Source organism: Rhinolophus hipposideros, assembly GCF_964194185.1.
Source record: "Rhinolophus hipposideros genome assembly, chromosome: 6".
Classification (NCBI taxonomy): domain Eukaryota; kingdom Metazoa; phylum Chordata; class Mammalia; order Chiroptera; family Rhinolophidae; genus Rhinolophus; species Rhinolophus hipposideros.
This window is the reverse complement of record NC_138052.1, coordinates 47074074-47095154: the sequence shown is the minus strand read 5'-3', so window position 1 is coordinate 47095154 and position 21081 is coordinate 47074074.

The following is a 21081-nucleotide window of genomic DNA, read 5'->3' as shown; positions in this document are numbered from 1 at the left end:
ACACAGACCCACCTCTTCACCTCACCTCTACTACCCCAAGGAGGAGCCATACCTAAGGCAGATGTATATTCTCCTTTACCTTGATCCTTTGCTTCAATCATAGGAGTATAAATGATGTTGGTGGCAGTGGAATGAATGGAGACAATAACATAGGTGTGAGAGAGAGTTCAAGGGAAGACTTGCAAGACTTGGAGAATGATTTAATATGGGAGGTTAGAGAAAGGGACACACCAAGGAAGACTGATATTTTGATCCTGGGTGACCAGGAGAATGATGGTGCCATTTACAAAAACAGGAAAGTCAGGAAAAGTCAGTTACGTAGACAGTATAACAAGTTCGAATTGGGTCTGAGCTCTACTCCTAACCAAGTACAGAAAAAAGTCACTTGTGCTCTCAGGACCTCACTTTTTTTCCCCACATGTAGATGCAGTAAGAAAAGCAACATTTCATTAAGACCAGAAGCAGAATATACTAAAGGGTAACAATAAAAACACTGACATGTTTTCAGTGATTACATGGAGTTTTATATTACAGTAAATGTATCTTACATTTTAGAACTCTATAGATTTTAATCTTTTATTGTTGGTTGCCCCACAACTCATCAAAATTTATAGTTTCAATTCAGATATAAGAACCAGAAGCACATACCAGGTTATATATCAGGACTTAACAAATTTGCATATTTATCTTAATCCAGTGTTGCAAATAGAAAACCTGCTAATGAATGTTAATTTTACAAAGTATTGATTCTCCAAAGTTGAATTTAAAGTCCACAACATGTCGGCGGTTGATATAAAGAGAATGTACCTTCTGGAATGTTCCATGACATGTATATAGGCTGTGACAAAATGTTTAGTGTACTTGGCAAAGGCTAAAAGCGTAGCTAGTGTAGTATTTGCTAGTGGCCTTAATGGCTCCAAGATTAAAATATTGTCGCACTAAGTCTCAGTGAGCTTCAGAGATGTATAAATCCCTACATAGTTAGTTCTACAGAGTCACTTTTAACAATCTTCAACTTTTTGACATGATATCTTTAAATGTATACACCGTTTTGGGGTTTTAATGAATAATTTTATCCACGTAGTGTTAATCTATCATTAACCTCAGCATTTCTTTTATGTTTCAAAGGGGCCAGAGCCTTGATGATCTCATCAAAATAATCCCTGAAGTAAACAAAAGTAACCCAAGGGTAAGGATTATGTCTTATCTTTCTTCCTTCCCTGTCCACATCAACTTGTGATACTTATCAGAGAAACTGTGTTGAAAAAGCTTTGGATTGGAATCAAAAAGTTTGAACTCTTATTTACCAGCTGGATGCCTTTGAGCAAATCTCTTGAAAACTTTGAGCTGAGGCTTCCTTCATTATAGGGACCTCACTTTCTATACCTATAAGACGGCAAGGTGAGAATGAATGATCTCTCCTCTCCCCTCCAGCTGAATATTCTATGACTTCACAATTTCCAAATGAGTGATTTTGGGGTTGTATCTCAAACTGAAAGGCTAACTTTTCCATGCAAATTAACTAGAGCAAACAGATGATTCTGGGGTGTGAACTGGATGGCTGGAACCTCGAGGGGACTTTATTGCCAATATGTTGTAGAAGGTCTTAAGGTCTATGACAAGATGTTGGTTGCTACGATAATGCCTCTGTTAAGGAAGATGAGCTTCAGCAATGGAGCAATTGTTTCGATGCTGGTTGATGGAGCATGTCCATTTCTTACCTTGAAATGCGAACTTATGGTTTTTCTGGTACACCTAGACTACATTGCTGCTTATTTTAGGAAGAGGAAAAACACTAATGCTCAGATTATTAGCAATATCTACGCACTAGCAGCCCAAGTGTCCCATTCCAATAGCTATTTTATCTAGACGTGGGCTTGAGCTTCCCAAATGTCGATCATTACCACCTTGGCTGCCAAAAACTTTTCTTTCTGAAGGGGACTGAGGACAAAAGATTTTTCACTAGGAGTTTAGCTCTACTGGTCTTTGGAGCAAAAGCTAGCAGTCAATGTTCTTTGATTGTTAAGGCCATTCTCCTTAGCCTTCTTCAGGGTAACAAGTTCCAAAGTTCCAGACTTTCTAAATCTGCCCCCGTCCCTTCTCCCTGCCTCACAGCGGGAGCACATTCCTCCCCTCTCCTGAAGGAGTTCATGAGGTGAAATTGCACCGACAACCTAATAACACAACTGCTCTGACATTTATCATCTCCTCATCCACCCTTGGACATGGTCAGTTGAGTTCTGTTTAGGATGGCTGACCCTTTACTCGCCACCGACTGGGGAATGACAGAAAAAAATACAACTGTCAGTAGCTCTTCAATTGTGAAAAGACTTGCACCTCTGGCTGATGTTAGAAAGTCCCAGAACCAGGCATCTTCATTTTGGTTTTGCCAACCTCCCTGGATAACTTTAGCAAATTATTTAATCTCCCTGCACGTCTTCTTCCCATGCAAACTAAACAACCCCTTTCTCACGGGCCTTGTCTGAAGCACTGCTTGTGACAATGCGGGTTACCTAGCTTTTTCTATGGCACCCAAATGTTAGTGGTAGATATCAATGGGTCATTGACATATGGGTAATATCGATTTTATTTACTTACTTTTAAAAACATTTTTGCATTTTCTAAAATGTCTATGAATTATTTTTATGACAAAAAAAGAGCAAATTTTGTCTGTTTCTTTTTTGTCCTGGAAATGTAGATAAGTATTGCAAAGTTTGTCCACTTGGTGTTAATCTATCATTAACCTCATCACTTCTTCTATGTTTTAAAGAGGCCAGAGCCTTGATGATTTCATCAAAGTGAACCCTGACACAAACAGAAGTAAGTCAGGGTAAGGATTATGCTTTATCTTTCTTCTCTGTCCGCATCAATTTGTGGCACGCATCAGAGAAACTATGTTGAAAAATCTTCAGGGGAGTGTTTTTCAAGGGTGTGTTTCCTTCCTCCAGGGTATTTGTTGGCTGTTGGGATTCTTCATCCATAATTTGGCAGGTTGAAGGTGGTGTCTTCATTATAAAACTAGGTTCCCATGAGATTCACACAAAAAGAAAGAAATTCCCTTCCCAACTATATCCCTTTCTACTGTAAACATAAGCTTAGGGGTAGTACTTCCACTTTCTCAGGCCACCACGATCCCACAAAATGCTCCCATGGTTACAGTTTTATTCAGCCTAGACCAAGAGCAGAGCTCACTAATAAAGCTCCCAAGATAGGGGTGGGATTCACCCTCTCTTTTGCAGAAAGACTTGGGCTATAAGAACCTGAGAGAATAGTCTCTCCTCATTTCAAGGCCTTCATTATCTGCAAAGAATATCTTTATTAGACTGGATGTAAAAGGTGTTAAAAAAAAACAGTCAACATATGTTCTCTTATATTCAGAAAACCTAGATTTCTCTAACAAGATATTTAACTGAAACCACTTATCAAATTACATATCAAAGAACTGCTGAGCTGAAACCTCTTTCAATAACATGATTTTAATCAATACTTCCAAGCAAATAATATTATAGTAGAACCATCTACCACAAGGAAAAATATGTTTTACTCTTATAAAAAGTAATTTACCAAACTTAGAAAACAATAGATGTCATTCAAACTATTTCATTTTCCACTAATATTTTAAAATGTCATTAAAAATGCAGTTAGGTTTGCCTTATATGTTTTGATTTTTCACCTTATTATAATAGAACTGATATGTGATCCAAAATTATAATCAAAAGGCAAGATTAAAATTTCACTCATGTACACAGGGAAAATGCTGTTATGTCAAGAGCTAAATTCAGCTTAAAAAGAGGATAGGCAAATAGACCTAAAGCTATTAATCCTTGGCTGACTTTGAGCCCCAAAATGCAGTCCATAGACTGGATAATAAAATGGGCTGAAAGGTAGGAAGGCAAATAGGATTCTTAATTTTGTTTATGCAATTCATACAGCATTAATGGATAAACGTATTGATGATAAAGATTTCTAAAATAGAAGTTCTCTGGAATTAGCAATTGCAGTTATAAATACTTCAATGGCAAATGTTATTCATTGGATTTACATACAGACATCTTAAAATGTTACAAGCTGAGATACTGAATAAACAAAGTCTCTTTCCTTGGATGAAACATAACTTCAAGGGAGGATATATTTGAGATTTGTTTGCATTGTTTTACAAATGAGATGTGGATTAGAAGAACTGAAATTGATTGGGCTTCTTTTTTGCGGGGGGGGGGGTGTTCTTTCATAAAACTCAACTTAAGGCTAGAATTGAATCTATATTTTGTATGCTGAGAAACTGCTGGAAATAATTTAAATTATCCTGTCCTTGTGAAATTCAGAAAGGACTCTGATTAAAATATAGTGTTCTACAAATCTTTTCTCAGGATTGTAACATTCAGCTTATGCCTTTAGAGAACTAAAACAAGCTTCAAATTAAAAACACACATAGTACGCCTATACAACACCAACTCCCCACCATGGCTAGTGGAGGGTGGGGGGGACTGGTTCTGGGTTTGAGGCTAACACACAACACTGATCTTTGCACTTAAATTCCCTGAGGCCCTGAGAACATGTCACTTATACTTAATTATATGGTAAGCTTCATTCTCAAACTCAGGACCCATATCCACAGAACTCCCCTAGGAAAGGTAAATCAGTGTGCCCAAATGTTTGTATGTGTCCTTAATATTCAAAAGGCTCTGAAGAACACATTTGCTTGGCAAGTCAGGAAAATCCCACTGCCCTCCCCTGCTCCAGTAACTTCCCAATACTAGAGATGGATGCTGAAAGGGATCTTCGGATTCATTGATTCAACTCCCTTTTTTCACAGAGGAGGAAACTGAGGTCCAGAAGTGGGGGAGGGAGACATTGACGTGTTTAGAGTCACACAGCTGGTTTACAGATAAACCAGGAGCAAACTCCATGGTTCCCCCACTACCTTCCTGAGTGAGACATCTCCTGGAAATTCTTATAACACAGAGAAGCTGGGCCATTGCCAAAGAGATTTTGTGTTCCACAAGCTATAGCCACAGTAACGTCCATGCTATGAGCATGTGAGCACACCCCCATTTAAGCAGATGGAGTCCCGCTGCCTCTCACTTCCAGTCACCTCATTCTCCCTTCCTTGCTGCCCCTTTCTTTTGCCGACTAGCGTTCCACTTCTACCAGAGTACAGTTAAGGGAAGAATGAGTGGGAGTTCTACAATTTAGCTCATTTTACAGCTTATTAGATCAGGTATTATTACCCCGGCGGGGGGAGGGGAAACAGATTCAGAAAAGTTAAGAAAGCTGCCCTAAGTCACACAGCTAGTAGGTAACAGAGCTGAAGCACGAACCCACAATAAGAAACCAATGGAGGGAAAAAAGGTTTTCTCTTGCACAATACACCTGAAAAATATAAAATATCAAATCAAATAGAATACTGAATGTCTCCACATGCTCATACCCCTTGATCTGCACACAGGCTTTGGATTCTGTCCTCTCAGGCTGATGTCACGATGCAAACGAGGGTGCCCTTGGGAATGTCACACATTCCTATCAGCCAGTGATTTCCTTCAACTTTCCAAAACTAAAGAAGGTATGGAAAAAACCTGGGACGTAACAGAGCACCATGAATACTAGTCTCCCTCCCCCTACCTGCCCCTGCTTCACCTCCACCCCAAGGCTCCTCTGGGGTTCCACTCCTGATGCTGACTGCCCGCCTCCCTTTGCTTTTTGCCTGATAGCTCAGGGACCGTCAGTCAGAGGAACAAATGCGGAGTTCCGCCTAAGTGTGAATTCCCTTTCACGGAGCTGAGACCCTGTGCCCTGGGCAGGGCAGTGAAGGCACTGATAGGGCAGGGCTTGCAGCAAGACAAGGGGTAGCCATCAGGTAATTGAGACTCAGAGCTCAGGAAGAACCAAGGCTGGCCCTGACATTCCTTCAGCAAACACTTCTGCCCCTGTGGGGACAGCATCCATTCTTCCTCTTTGATGGATGAGGAAGGGGAAGAGCAGATGCTTTGACCCTTCTCACCTCCCCTGAGATGGGTGGGAGAACAACCTGGGAAGCTCCAAATGCTCACAGCGGCCATTACTTGGACACTTCTTGCTTAGCACTGAGCTGGGATAGGGAGTCACAAGGCCTCGGTTCTGGGCCTCACGTGCTTCTGCACATCTGGGAGCTTCCACCCTCACACGGGGTCCTATATTTAGACCCACCAGGAGGAGGGTGATGACATGTCACCACCACCTCCAGGGCCAGCCTCCCACCTCCACACTGACGTATGACATATGACTCAACTTCCACACAGAGCTGCAGCTGAGAGAAGAGCTATCATTGGAGCAGAGGTTAAAAGCTGGGGCTGCACCGGGTCATTTCACCCTTGCCCTGGGCCCTTCACACACCTGGGGCCGACCCACCTTAGTCATGCTTCAGAGTCCTCACAGGAATGCAGGCAGGGTCAACCCCAGAACCAGAAGGGAGGGAATCCCTCTGTTTCTTAGAGGCTAACACAGGAGTCTGGAGGGAACCAGTGAACACAAATGGCTACAGAATCTCAGAGGTGAATGTCCTGGGGGAAAACAGTCTTTTGGCCAATCATCTAAGGTTCTAAACTACTCACTTGAATCTCCTGAGCAACCAAACCTGGCATTTCTCACAGTGATATGACTGACAGATGGGGTCCCAAGAATCCCCAGATTTTTTAAAACAGAGTCAGGTAAAAACAGATCCTAAAGGCCTCACCATTGTCATCACTTCACCCTTACTGAGAGCTGAGGAAGACCTGGCCTTCATTACCAGAGAAACACCAGAGCCACGGAATGTGAAAACCGGAAGAGGCTTTGCTCCTGAAAACTGTAAATGTTCTTTGAAATATACCGTTTCCCCGAAATTAAGACCTGGCCGGACAACCAGCTCTAATGCACCTTTTGGAGCAAAAATTAATATAAGACCCGGTCTTATTTTAATATAAGACTGGGTATAATATAATATAATACCATGTCTTATATTAATTTTTGCTCCAAAAGACGCATTAGAGCTGATTGTCCGCCTAGGTCTTACTTTCGAGGAAACATAGCAGGAGGGACCTCGGAGGCAGAGACTAGCCAAGCCAATCCCTCCGTACAGGTTAGGGAGGGTGGTTCAGAAAATATGCACCATCATTTTTTAAAGGACCTACTATGCCAGCTACTGCGCCAAGCACTTTCAGTACATGATTTCATTTTGTCCTTTGGGGATTTTATAGTTTTTGGGGATTTCCTTCTCATTTTACCTCTTTTAACTTCTCCCAATCTTACTATTTAGAGATATTCAGTAACTTGCCTGAAGTCCATGTTTAGGTAGGTAGGCAGGTATCTGCAATTTGCTCCCAGGTCTGACTCCAAAATTTGTGCGCTTAACTTTTCTACCCAAACTAAAGCCATATTAAAATAACTGAACCACAACCATTTATTAAAAATGAGTGGCAGAGCTAAAACGAAAATCCAAATCTCCTAAATTTGATTGTGAAAAACTTTGTTATTTTGTTTTTCTAGATCCTTTCCTTGGGCATTAATTATATTGGCTTCTACTGTCATATTGATATATTACATTTTCCTCAACATATTAGAAAGGATAATTCTCATCTAAAACAATTTTAAAATTAGGAAAAATGATTTACATCTTACCTGGTACATTGGTGATCACAACTAAATAATTTGCTCTAATAAAGTGGTTAAGAGGGAGGATTTTGAAGCTAAATACCTGGGTTCAAGTTCTAGTGGCATCACCTAATAACTTGTCCAAGGACAGGAAGAGTACTTGCTGTGACTTATTTACTTTATCTAAAACATTGGACTAGGGGCGAACAGGTGGCTCAGTTGGTTGGAGCACGTGCTCTCAACCACAAGGTTGCCAGTTGGACTCCTGCAAGGGATGGTGGGCTACGCCCTCTGCAACTAAGATTGAACATGGCACCTTGAGCTGAGCTGCCAAGGGGTGGCCAAATGTCTCAGTTGGTTAGAGCACCTGCTCTCAACAACAAGGTTGCCGGTTCAAATGGCGACTGGACTTGGAGCTGAGCTGCGCCCTCCACAACTAAGATTGAAAGGACACAACTTGACTTAGAGCTGATGGGTCCTGGGAAAAACACACTGCTCCCCAATAAAATACACACTGTTCCCCAATGAAAGTCCTGTTTTCCTTCCCCAATAAAATCTTTTTTAAAAAATTTAAAAAATAAAAAGTAAAACATTGGACTAGTAATAGCACTGACTTTATAGGGTCATTTGAAGAATTATAAACGAATAATTCACATAAAGCACTTAGTGCTGGGCACGTAGTAAGCACTCAGTAAAAGCTAACTCTTATTTGGGAACCAAACACATTAGCTAGAGTTTAAGGAACAAAATGGTAATAACGAAAATAATACAGTTTCAGCTCTGTAATGTTTTACGGGTCTGTCAGCCCTTCAACACGAAATATCTCATTTGTCATCTCTAGTCCTGGCAGTGCCAAAGGAAATAGCATTATCATATCATTTAGCTAGGAATGGCATGGCATAATTAATGAAGGCAAGAGTGTTGCAAAAAGCCTGCGATCTTTCTGCATTGGTGTAAGCTGGTTGTTATGGCAACCATCTCCTGTCAAGGACCCTTTGCCAGGCAGAGAGAGACCCATTTTTGGAGCCGTCACAGCACATCTGTTTCTTTGCTCAGCTGATTAGCTCTTGTTTGCAACAATGAGCAGATGGAACTGAAAATGAAAAAATAAATTCTAAAAAGAAGCAAATGTTCATTTTATCCACAACTCTGTTTTTTTAATACAGAAACAGGCCTTTGGCTGTTTAGGAAGATGCCGAATAAACTGCATTCTTAATATATGGGCTGCTTCGCTCATTGGTGGGATTGCGAAGTGTAACCAACCTATAAATTACAGGGGATAAGTCCTTCAAGTATGTCTTTTACAATGATGTGTCTCACACTCCAATTTCAGAGTATTCTTCAGCCACATCTTCACATCTTTGTTGTATGAGTTTTCTCAGCACAGTTTCCACATTGAACATCCCATACAAATACACTAAAGTGAAAGAGTACAACAAGGCCAGAGAGCGAGGAAACCTGAATTACGGGGCCTAGACGGCTCTGAACTAGCACTGAGAGTATCTTCTCCCTGTAAAGTTTCTTCATCTATAAAATGGGACTTGCATTCCCACGCTCCCTGAAAAGCCAAATAGCTCCAGTACTTACTAGGTATGTGAAGTTAGGCATGACATTTCCTACACTTCTTTGATCCTCAGTGGTAAAATGGAGAAAATAATGTCTACTATAGAGAGCTGTTGTGAGAATTAAATAATGTATTAAAAATTCACCTACCCTTGTCCCTCGTGTATTAGCAGGTCCTCAGTAATTAAGTTTCCTTCCCACTATACACTTGCTCAGCAGGCATAATATTTACACTACCTGACAATCAGCTGGCTCATGGCACTGGAACTAGTCCTTGAGATCCCCCGCTTGCCAGACATTACCCCCTGTAGTTGCTGAACCATTAACAGAACTGGGGTGTCCTAGGGAAAGAGACAGGCACCTCTGGTGGCTGAGGAACACTTCTGGACAGCAGCCACTTACCATCCAAAATGAAAGTATTTCAATTTTTTAACAATCAGCACAGCCACACCCGTGCATACCAGCTTACTGTAAGGCATTATTTTAACATAGTCTACAAATGTCTTCAGTGAAAACAATAATGACAACTTTGGTTCCTTTTCTTGGGTTTCAGTCATTTACGAACATTCAGTTTAATTCTTTATACTACCTGTGATGGTGGGAAAGGTCCAACTATCTTTAACCTGCTGCTAGCAACAAAAGTAAACATAAATTAGGGTTAGATCCCTTTTTGCTACAGACCAGGATATTACCCAGCATATGCTGATGCAAATATTAGCTGAGCAATACCAATATTGACCGTGGGCATGGGTTGTACTGAAAATCCCTTAGTTCAGGTGAGTCACTGACAGATTCTAGTCACTGTTCCCCACCTACCCATTCGATGTCCCTGAGCACTTAGCCTGGCAGAGCTTTGGTTTCCATATCTATAGTCACTGTAATCATGCTTACTTGGCATCCTCACAGGTAGGGGTGAGCACACAAAAAATAATATTTGCAAAACTTGTATGCAAATGTCAGATACTGTTATTCATATTATTTATTATAAGAAATTGGGTGTCAGGAAACTGTGGAGGCAAAAAAAGCTAATAAACATGGCTAATGAGAAGATTGTGTTAAAAAAAAAAAGAAATATGCATATATTTGTGCCAAAAAAAGTATACACATTTTAAGAAAGGAAAAAACTGTATTAAAATTGTAATACTCTATATATACTAATAACAAAAGATGAATACAAGTTATGCGTATACATTTGTTTTGGCATTCACAGTGTCATATATATATATATATATATATATATATATATATATACATATATATATATACATATATATATATATATGGCTAACATCACAGACAGGGAGACCAGGGGCTCAGTGTAATTAAAGGTTGAGGGAGGGGAGAGGGGAGGTAGATGAGGGTAAAGGGGATCAAATATACGGTGATGGAAGGAGAACTGACTCTGGGTGGTGAACACACAATGGGATTTATAGATGATGTAATACAGCTGAAATCTATGTAACTTTACAAACAATTGCCACCCCAATAAACTTTAATTTAAAAAAAAAATGTTGAGAGAAGTGACCTGGTCCAAACATCTCAGGAGATAATCAAAAAAATCCTTGGTCAGAGAGCAAGTAGGACAGAGCAAAATTCTGAAGGACTTGAGGGCCCATGTGGAGATGGCATTTTGTTATTCTTGGCACAACCACAAAGAACTGTGTATGCCTCAGACACCTGAGGCTGAGAGAGAGCTGGGCGTGCGTGCGTGCGTGTGTGTGTGTGTGTGTGTGTGTGTGTGTGTGTAGACAGGCAAAGCTTAGCTCTGTACCTAAACTAGCACCTGTAACATGCAGACCTGTAGGTTCCTAACCACTGGCTGACTATCCTGGCAACTTGAGTTATTTACTACAGAGGAGGGGTGCTAAGTATTTGGAAGGTTGTTATGGGTTGAACTGTGTCCTCAAAAAACGTATGTTAAAGTGCTAACCCCCAGGACCTAAGAATGTAAACATATTTGGAAATAGGGTAACTGCAGATGTAATTAGTTGGTGTCATACTAACTAATTACATTAGGGTGGGCCCCTAATCCAGTATCACTGGTATCCTTCTAAGAAGATGGCCGTATGATGACAGAGATACATAGGGAGAACGCCATGTGACTACAAAGGCAGAGAGTGGAGATTTTCAGTTGTAAGCCAAAAAACACCAAAAATTGCCGGCAAACTGCCAGAAGCTAGGAAGAGACAAGGGAGGATCCTAGAAACTTCAGAGGGAGCATGCCCTGTTGACACCTTGATTTCAGACTTCTGGCTTCCAGAACTATCAGGGAATACATTGCTGTTGTTTTGAGCCACGCAGTTTATGCTACTCCATTATGGCATCCCTAGGAAACTAATACAGAGTGGACAAGACTTTGACCCCAGGACAGGAGGAGAACCCACTTTCACTTCTCCATTGGCCACAAAGAGCAGCCTCATGGGAGTAAATGGGGCGGTGGGGGATGGGGGCTGCGGGGACGGTGTATGTGTGTTGATTGTACCCTGAGTGACTTCACTAGTGGCTGTTGGAATGCTGGAGCTACGAATGCCGCTCAGATACTCACAAGCAATGTTATCATAATCTTCCCCAAGTCCGTCCCTAACAATGAAGCCATGTGGCTTGCAGTGGTCACAGCCAGGGAAATTTAAGAACCTGGGTTTTTGATAGCTTTACGGGGCTGCTGAATCAATAAACTTTGAAACTACCTACTTCTGCACTTATATTTATAAGATTATAGGAGAAACTTAATTTCCTATTGTTTATGTCATTTTGCTCAGGGTAGTTCATTAAATGCATACTTCCTATGCTGCACATTTTTCTTTCCCTCTTAAAATAATCTGCTCTGAGTCACAGTATGCCACTGACATACTCAGTTCGTAAACAATTATACTGATCTTGACTTTCAGATTTACCCTTTTACCAAGCCAGGCAATATTTCCCCAGTAGCATTGTTTCAAAGTACTATCACACTACGGGCACTTCTGAGAATTTTCTTTCTCCTGCACTGCTGAGATGATACTGCTTTTACGCACTGTTTTTTCAACTTTCGTTGTATCCAAATCAGGCAGTGAGAGGAAATAAATGGAAAATGTTGACAATATGATAGTCAATTCAAGCTGCAGCTTCGAGCTGCCCTGGTGAACTGTGCATTTGCACTACTCGTCAACATTTGATTATGGTATGGTCACATTCCATTAGCTACTTGGTTTGTAGTACAGCCTATTTGAATTAAATATTGCAGTTACTCAAGCTGGTGAAATACAAATGGAAATAAAAATGGGAAAAGAATAATTTGGTTCAATATCTCAAAATACAATTGAATCAGCTGCATTTTCAAAATAAAAGCCCTCGTCACCTGCAATGGTTTTATTCCACTGGCAGTGCATGCATGCATTGTTGTCATATTTAATCTAAATACCACTTATTCACACAAGCAGAAGTGGACACCTATTAAGATCAATATACTATGCAGACCATCCTATTGAAGAAAAGCAGAGTTTGCTATCCCAAAATATGCCTTTTGGATTATAAGCTGGTTGTTAAGAAACAGAAGACTCAGAACATTTGACCTAAGTGCCTGAAAGGAATTTAGATAGAGGATTTGCTCCAGGAAGGGAGATATCATCATAGACAACTATAGCTTAATCTGAAATTCGTATGGTAGAAGGGGTGAACATATCAAGGCCCATTATTTCAAAGTTCTCCCTGTGTCCCATTGTTAAAGATGGCCCAGCAAACATTTATTTACCAACCATTTGCTTTTCTATCTCCATGTGAAATGCCTTCCTGCTCTTTGAAGTCCCAAACCACACCCCCCCATACACACCCCTTTCTCTTTAATTCCAGAAGGACATCAAAGCCTCAGCTGTCCAATGGGTCATTGGGTCTCACTTCTTATGACTCTCCCGCTGGCATGTACATCGGTAATAAACTTTGTACACTTTCTGCTGTTAATCTGTTAGTTTTATTATTATCTCATTTAGAAAAACTTAGAAGGTAAGAAATATCTATGTTTTTACATCCCCACAATATGAAGACAATGTTCATCTGAACCATTACCGATTATACTTTCAAAGGCCGCCCTTGACTCAAAATCCTGCTCACAGTTAAGAGTATAATGGCTTCTTGACTCAAACTGACAAGTAACTTCTGTGGACATTCTTGTGGAGGATTACGGAGCAAAAAGAGGCCTTGTTGGAAAGAGTAATTCTCCATTGGGAAAATAAAAACATAAGGACTGTGTAGGCTTGAGTCCCAAGAACTGCGGCCTGGGCCTCAGAGCATATTGGACACAAGGACACATCCAGAGAGAATGTCTGAGGCACGTACAGAACAATAAGGCACTTGCTCCTGAAAGGCACTGTCAAGGTCTGCACACTGTAATCTGTCGACTCCTTAATTTATCTACTACATCAGGCAAGATGTGACACTGGCTTTGTTTCACCAAGAAGGGAACAAGTTCCAGGCTATCTGGACAACAAGCTCACCACAGACCACTACACTGCCCCTTATAGAAACACTCCACATATTTTATTTAACCCAGCTAAAACTGAACAGTCATAACCAATGTACAAAGCCAACAGCAAGCTTCTCTTATTTACATTTTGTGATTCCAAGAACACCAGTTTCCTGTAGCTTAGAACAGGAACACCCTTTTCCTTGTTATGTCACCTCACATTTGAGTTGAGTGGCCTCGGTGATGCTTTCCTTTAATAACAGATCAATTAAAATATACAGAGGAATTTGCTAATACCAATAGTTGTAAAGACCTCCTCAAACCACTCTCCAAATTCATCTTCTCTTTTTGTTTTTTTTTACCAATGAATTAATTCATCCAGTAGGTGCTTATCAAGTACCTACTCTGTATCTATGCTGAGAGGTGGGTGTCCCGCGTCCCTGCCAGAGCTTAGGGTCCAGTTGGGAGACCTGCCTGCCAACAATTACAACAGAACAGTGACAGTGTGCTAACGGCGGGTGTGAAGACTGCAGTGGGAACCTAGGCATAGGAGCCTCAGTGTCAGACAGGAATTAGGGACGGTCACAACGGACATGACGCTGGACAGGTAGAAGAGGACTGGAATATGAAGGAGTTTTGACTTTGTTCTGCAGTGTTTCTCAAAGTGGGGTTCATGAGGTCCCTATGAAAATTTTTGTTTCAATGATAATTTTATTAATAATAATAATAAAATGAATAGTGGTAAAAACATTCTAGATCATCTGAATGACCATTTGCCACACAATTTCAATACCCATGTCTATGTTTATTATTAAACTGGCACCAAACCAAGACACATATACCAGTTAGAGGTCACAGGAGATGCTGTTTGAGCAAAGAGATCACCCTAGCTGAAACTGGATCAAGTGGTCGGAGAACTGGGTCACCACATGCTACACGGTAGTAAGTATGACGGAATAAAATAATCTGTGCTGTCATGCTCTGAAACATATTCACATTGCAAAGGACAAGTTTCACAAAACAATGTCACATCTCATTACATTAAAGGTGCTTACTTGAATGTTACTGACTGTAGTTTTTTCACAATACAGTTTTTTTTCCCTTTTGCTTTTATAGTTCTATAACTATAAATGACTGGAAGTTCATTTCTAGTTTCATGTTTTTTTAAATTTATTTAATAAACATTTAAAACTGAAGTAAACACAATCTGCAGGGGTTTGATTTTTCTCTAAAATGGGTCTGTCCATTCCCCAAGTATGAAAGAGAAGGCCATAGATGATAGGGAGCCATTGCAGAAATTTGAGCAGATTGGTGTGAACCAACCACTGTGTTGACCACCTTGGCTGTCACAGAGAGGATGGCCAACCATACAGACAGAATGAAGATGGAAAGACCTGTATGAGATGACTGCCTATGTCCTCTTATTAGAAGAATGCATTTGCTTACTCCCATATGCTCAGCCCCAGGCCAGAGTACTGTGGAATTAACTGCTGACTCGACAAGCAAAACTGTACCTGTTTCAGGGTATGCCTTATCTAGCTGGAAGATCCCCCAACCTTCTACATGCATTGTCTCACAGAGGTTTCTGTGATGATGCCAAAACTAAATTAGGATCAAGTCCCAGGTTTAACTGGGAAACAAAAAAGTATACAAGACTATGTACTTGGTAACAAAACAACAACAGTCCAAAAACCAACCAGGACCACTGCATATAGTTCTGTAGACCAGCTGGAGCTGAAATATGTCTCTTCACCAAGCCATGTGTCACTGGAGCTGCATCTATCCAGGGAAGGTGACTTTTTCTAACTTACACAAAGTCTGGATGGGGCCATGCCATAACCCTTGGAGAAGGCTTACTTTTATGGAGGGCGTCTCTTTCTCTAATTGCACGAAAGTATCCTATGGGCTAGCTGTGACTTACTTAATTCTGCTTTTCTGAGATTGTCGTCATTATCAATCATGAAACCAGAACTCTTACAGTTCAATGAGGATAAAGGATTTTTTCCCCCTGAAAATTCTGTGAAGTGTATGACTTGCCCATGAAAAGGCATAGTATCAAGGCACTCAACAAACACAAAGAAATAGCGGTGGCCAGATGGCTCAGCTTGTTAGAGCGCAAGCTCTGATCAACAGGGTTGCCGGTTCGAATCCCACACAGGCCAGTGAGCTGCGCCCTCCACAACTAGATTGAAGACAACAAGCTGCAGCTGAACTTCTGGAGATTGAGCACAGCGACTGGACTTGGAGCTGAGCTGCGCTCTTCACAACTAGATTGAAGGACAACAACTTGGAGCTGATGGGCCCTGGAGAAGCACACTGTTCCCCAATATTCCCCAATAAAATTTTAAAAGAGAGAGAGAGAGAGAGAGAGAGAGAGAGAGAAAGAAAGACAGAAAGAAAGAAAGAAAGAAAGAAAGAAAGAAAGACAGACAGACAGACAGACAGACAGACAGACAGAAAGAAAGAAAGAAAGAAAGAAAGAAAGAAAGAAAGAAAGAAAGAAAGAAAGAAAGAAAGAAAGAAAGAAAGAAAGAAATAGATGCCCTCTTCTTACCTCAGGGGCCATCCAGAATGGGGTGCCAACAGATGTGTTTCTCCGTAGACGTGTGCTGGTGAGTTGAGCTGAGACACCTATAAGGAAAAAGTGTCGTAACTGAGCAGTGAGCAGAGGATGATGCTAGACCAGGGGTTGGCAAACTTTTTCTATAAAGGGTCCGGTAATAAATGTCTTAGGTTTTTTGAGCCATATGATGTCTCTCACAGCTACTCATTCCTACTACTGTAGTACAAAAGCAGCCACAGACAACACAGAAACAAATGACTGTGGCTGTGTTTCCATAAAAATTCATTTATGGATGCATATAATTTTCATGTGTCATAAAATATTCTTCTTTGATTTTTTTCCCCTACCATTGAAAAATATAAAAACCATTCTTAGTTCACACGCCATACAAAATAGGAGGCAGGTCAGATTCAGCTGACAGGTTGTAGTTTGCTAACCTCTGGATGGGAGCATTTATCACTCCATCTAAATCACTAGAATGTTTTCTTCCCTAATGAAGACTCCTATCTGTATTGTTGCAAAATTGGAATCAAAAGAAAAACATCAACAACGAGGATCAACCCAAAATATATTCCTATTATATTTCCAATATATTTCAGGTGATTTCTTTCTTACAATAGTGCTTCATTTTATGGAGACAGAAAATTGGCATGTATTATCTACAATAGAGCATCAGTGTAGACAAAAAGTTTCCAGTGCCTTATCTTACCTGGAAGACTGGAACACTAGCAAGAAGACAAGGCTTGTCAAATGGAAAAGAAATGAACTTATATTATTATTATGTAGGGTTCAATGTTGAGGACCTGAATTTTAATAAAATTCCAATGTATTTCATCTGTAGTAGCCTTGAGCCAGCTCTCTTTACACCACAACGGAATGAAGTAGAAGTAAAGGTACATGGGTTAGGAGTCAGAAGACCTGTTTTTTATCCCTGTTATGCCTTTTCCTAATTGTATGACCTCTATAGGCCACCTCAGTCTAAGCTTCAGTTTTCTCATCTTCATACTGAGGATAATGATACTGATCACACCTAATGAAAAGGGTTCTTCTTAAAGACCAAACAAGAGAAGAAATGTGAAAATGATTTATAAATTGTAAAGGATTTTATAAATATAAGGTACTCTTTTATGCTGAGCAGAAATTGAGCGTAGCCCTGAAGAGAATGATAGGGGTTGCCACTAATGCTACTGATGATGAAAACTCAGAAACCTGGATACCCGTGCTCATGAGCAAAGGACACACTATTGAAAACATCAGGCATAGATTTGTGAAGGAATCATTGGTTGTTTTGGGTTGGGGGTAGGGGTACTAGCTGCTTGCATACTCTTTATTAGAAAGCCAAGGAGGGTCCTATAAACTCTATTGGTCATGGATTATTTCCTGTTTTCCCTGTCCTCCACTATAATTTTTTTGGGGGGGTGGGGAAACAAACAAACAAAAACTATACTTCTCTGTGTTTAATTTCTAGAAATTTCTTTCACAATAACCGGAAGTTCAGGAACCTTCTACTAGAAAGATCAGGAACCTTTACCCTCGTGCCAAATCACAAAGCTGTTGAGTGCATAAATCAGCATTAATTCCCATCCTCATTCTTCTAGGCTCTTTCCCTCACAATATAGTCACTGCCCTCAGGATTGTATGAAAAATACATCTCCGATGTTATAACACAGCACATTTGTGGAGTTATATCATTTCCTATATAGAAAGAGAAGCGTAAAACTTAAAGTGCCCTCCTGCTATTTTTCTTTGCTTGCTCTTTAGTAAGTAAACCAATACACCCAAAGTAACTTCATTTATTTTTGAGTAATTTCTTCTGAGCAAATGATTCACTGATACATTTTAACAACAAATTCTTCTTACCAATAAAACAATGACGATTCAAAATCGTCAGTCGTTTCTTCTAGTACGTTGACGTCTGATAAAGAATATTTTAAAAAGTGCTTCTGTAAATGTTTTCTTACTATTTATAGCAATCATACTGAAGTGCTAAATGTTGTTGAACTCATTTAGAAGATTAAATCATTCAAGAAACTTAAAAAGGAAAACCAAATGGTTTGCTGGTTTGTGAATATCAATACAAGAGCGTTGCAAGGGGATATTTAATGGCTCTCTGGCCTTAGGTTATATTGCTCTGCATTTCTTCTCACACTTTCATTGCCTATTAATGTTTCCAGTTCAACCAGCCTCACATGTAGCAGCAATAATCACAATTTAAAGGGATGTTAGTTCCCAGACCCAAAGGACTAGTTTACCTTCTGCTCACTGGGAATAAGTATGCCTCAGGCTAGAGAAAGTCATTTGAAAGACCAAACTGTTTTCTCTTTTCATATGCAAAAGAAGAAATAACAAAATGTAAATTATAGACAATTGACCTGAGACGTGAAATTCCTCCCAGAAAAGCAAAAAGTTTTCCTGTCAAATTCTTTTGAAACACTTTTCTTTTCCATCTTTAATAAAAGTGCTTCTAAAGCTGAAAATAGATTAACAAACGGCATCTCCTAGGGTGATCCATCTGGTAAACCCCCCACTTGCCAGCCTGTGTTTGACTGGAAAAGTCCCCCCCCCCCCAGGCCTACGGTGTATCAGAGAGGCCCCAGTCTTCAGAGACTGCAATAAATTGTCGCCCTTGGCTAAACTGCACACATCAAGAAAACAAACGACAAGCAGTCATTACCAAAGTCAACGAGCTTAACTCCTCCTTCTGTTGTCAGAAGAATGTTATTCCCTTTGACATCACGGTGGATGATTCGGTTATTGTGCAAATGCTGAAGGCCCTGCATCGCATCCCACCACCACCAAACAACAGGAAAGAGAAAGGGAACGTTTACATGGTTATTTTAAAACAATTACTCTACTATTAAAAAGCTAATCAAAGTCCACATTTAGCTAACCTCCCTGCTGTTATATACCTTGCACATTATGGGGAGGTTTCCCCTTGTTGATATGCAATAGGGATGGAACCCCACCCTGCCATCCCCAGCTCAATGGACATTCTTACCAATAGGGCCCCATATAAGATGTATGAGATCAACGCTTCATCCAATTGCTGGCCACACCTGAGTAGACCTTTGACAAGCTCGGTGACTGAGCCTCCATTACACAGCTGCAAGAGGAGGTGCCGGGGAGAGACAGCAGGAGAAGACATACCAAAAAAAAAAAAAAAAAAAAAAAGAAAAGAAAAAGACGTTAAGAATAAAAGCCCCCATGTAGTAAAGTAAATTTGCAGATCACAAAACTCCAGGTCGGAATAATTAAACTTCAAATGTCCATTACAGAGTCAAATCTTGTTTGTGTGTGCCTGTGCGCACACGCATTTATTCAAGGTTTATGAATGAAAGTGCATGTCCAAAAGTTGATTTTTTAATTGTCAAATGAAATATAAAAGCACAAGCTATTATTTAGAAATTTGAAAGAGAAAGCACTGTGCTTTATTAGATATTTTCATTTTACAAGAATATTGTTATTTTTTAAAGCATGCATTTTGAGGCTAAGAAAAGACAAGAAGAGACCAGATGGATGCCCTTGATACTTGGAAGGGAATAAGTTTCATTTCAAATCTTCATGTCTCCAGTACTGGCACTGCAGGCAACAGAAACCCAACCAGCAGCTCTTTGTGGAGTTGCCATTGCATGTCAAGTTTATGGAGTGCAGTTGTATCATATGTGTGCTTAACCTTCTCGTGTTCAACTCTAGGCATTCAGCAACTTTATGCTTTCTTTTTGTTCTATAATTAGAAACACGGCAAGAGTATATCTTGCATATTTGTTCTTTGTTATGTATTATACATTACTGAGATTCTGAAGTACATAAACTAGGTGTACTGTACTTTTACAGCAATTTAAGGTTTTCTTGAATAATTTTTAGTAACTGCAGAAGTTGATGTGTAGGTTTGGGTTTGCTACATGCCATCTTAAACCAAGGTTTCTCAACCGGGTTGAGCAGGGCATGTAAATACCATGAAATTATAGGCCGTGTGTATATACATCTTGCATTTTTTTGCTGAAAAAAGTCAGAGCTTATGTCCGATTCTCAGAGCCACTGTTGTCCACATAAAGGTTAAGACCCTATTTTAGAGATCTAGGTTTCCTCCTAGCACTTTGGGAAAGAGTTAACTAGTGAACTACGGGAGGTTCTTTGGATTGTGGCTGCTTGAGTCAACTAGCTTTTCATAAGCAAGGATATCTGAGAGAGCACAGATGAGCACATTTCCTAAAAGAAAATAACTTTCTATCAAGATAATAACACCTTAGGATCTATTCAATTCTAATTATGAACATCTGCAACTCTTAATAAGGGTGAGCAGATATTTTTATGTGATGTGTCCATCACTCCCTGCTAAAGTATGGCACATACCTCATCCACACATTAACAACCACGATAACGTGGAACTGAATCTGCCCGTGTTTACTGTTTAAATTGCTCATAAGCAAGGGTATGTGACTAAAAACCTAATACGGTATTACTTGTAGGAATCTTTAAAACTGGGACAAAATTCCTCTCTCAGGGATGATTTAGTAGAGACCCAGGAAGCAGTGAAATGCATTGAAGGCTACGATAGTCCCATGAGTTGGATAAAGTGTCCTCGGAATCCACTTTCTACCAATGTCAGGTGCAACTCGTAACTCAACAGTGATTTCTCTGATGGCCCTAATGTTAAATACCAGGGTGGTATCTTCCAAAGGGTTCCGCACTCTCGTTGATTCCAACTCTATGTCTTATATGACCCTGAATAACATCTAATATTAGATGTTATTCTAATATTAGAATTAGAATCTATTATTATGTTATAGAATAACATAGTACCCTCTTGAGTAATGAATGCATTTTCAGTGTCATGATTCATAGAACAGTCTTAAAAGCTAAGCTTTTGACAGACACAAAATAATCTTCTCTAGACTCCCCAAAATAGATT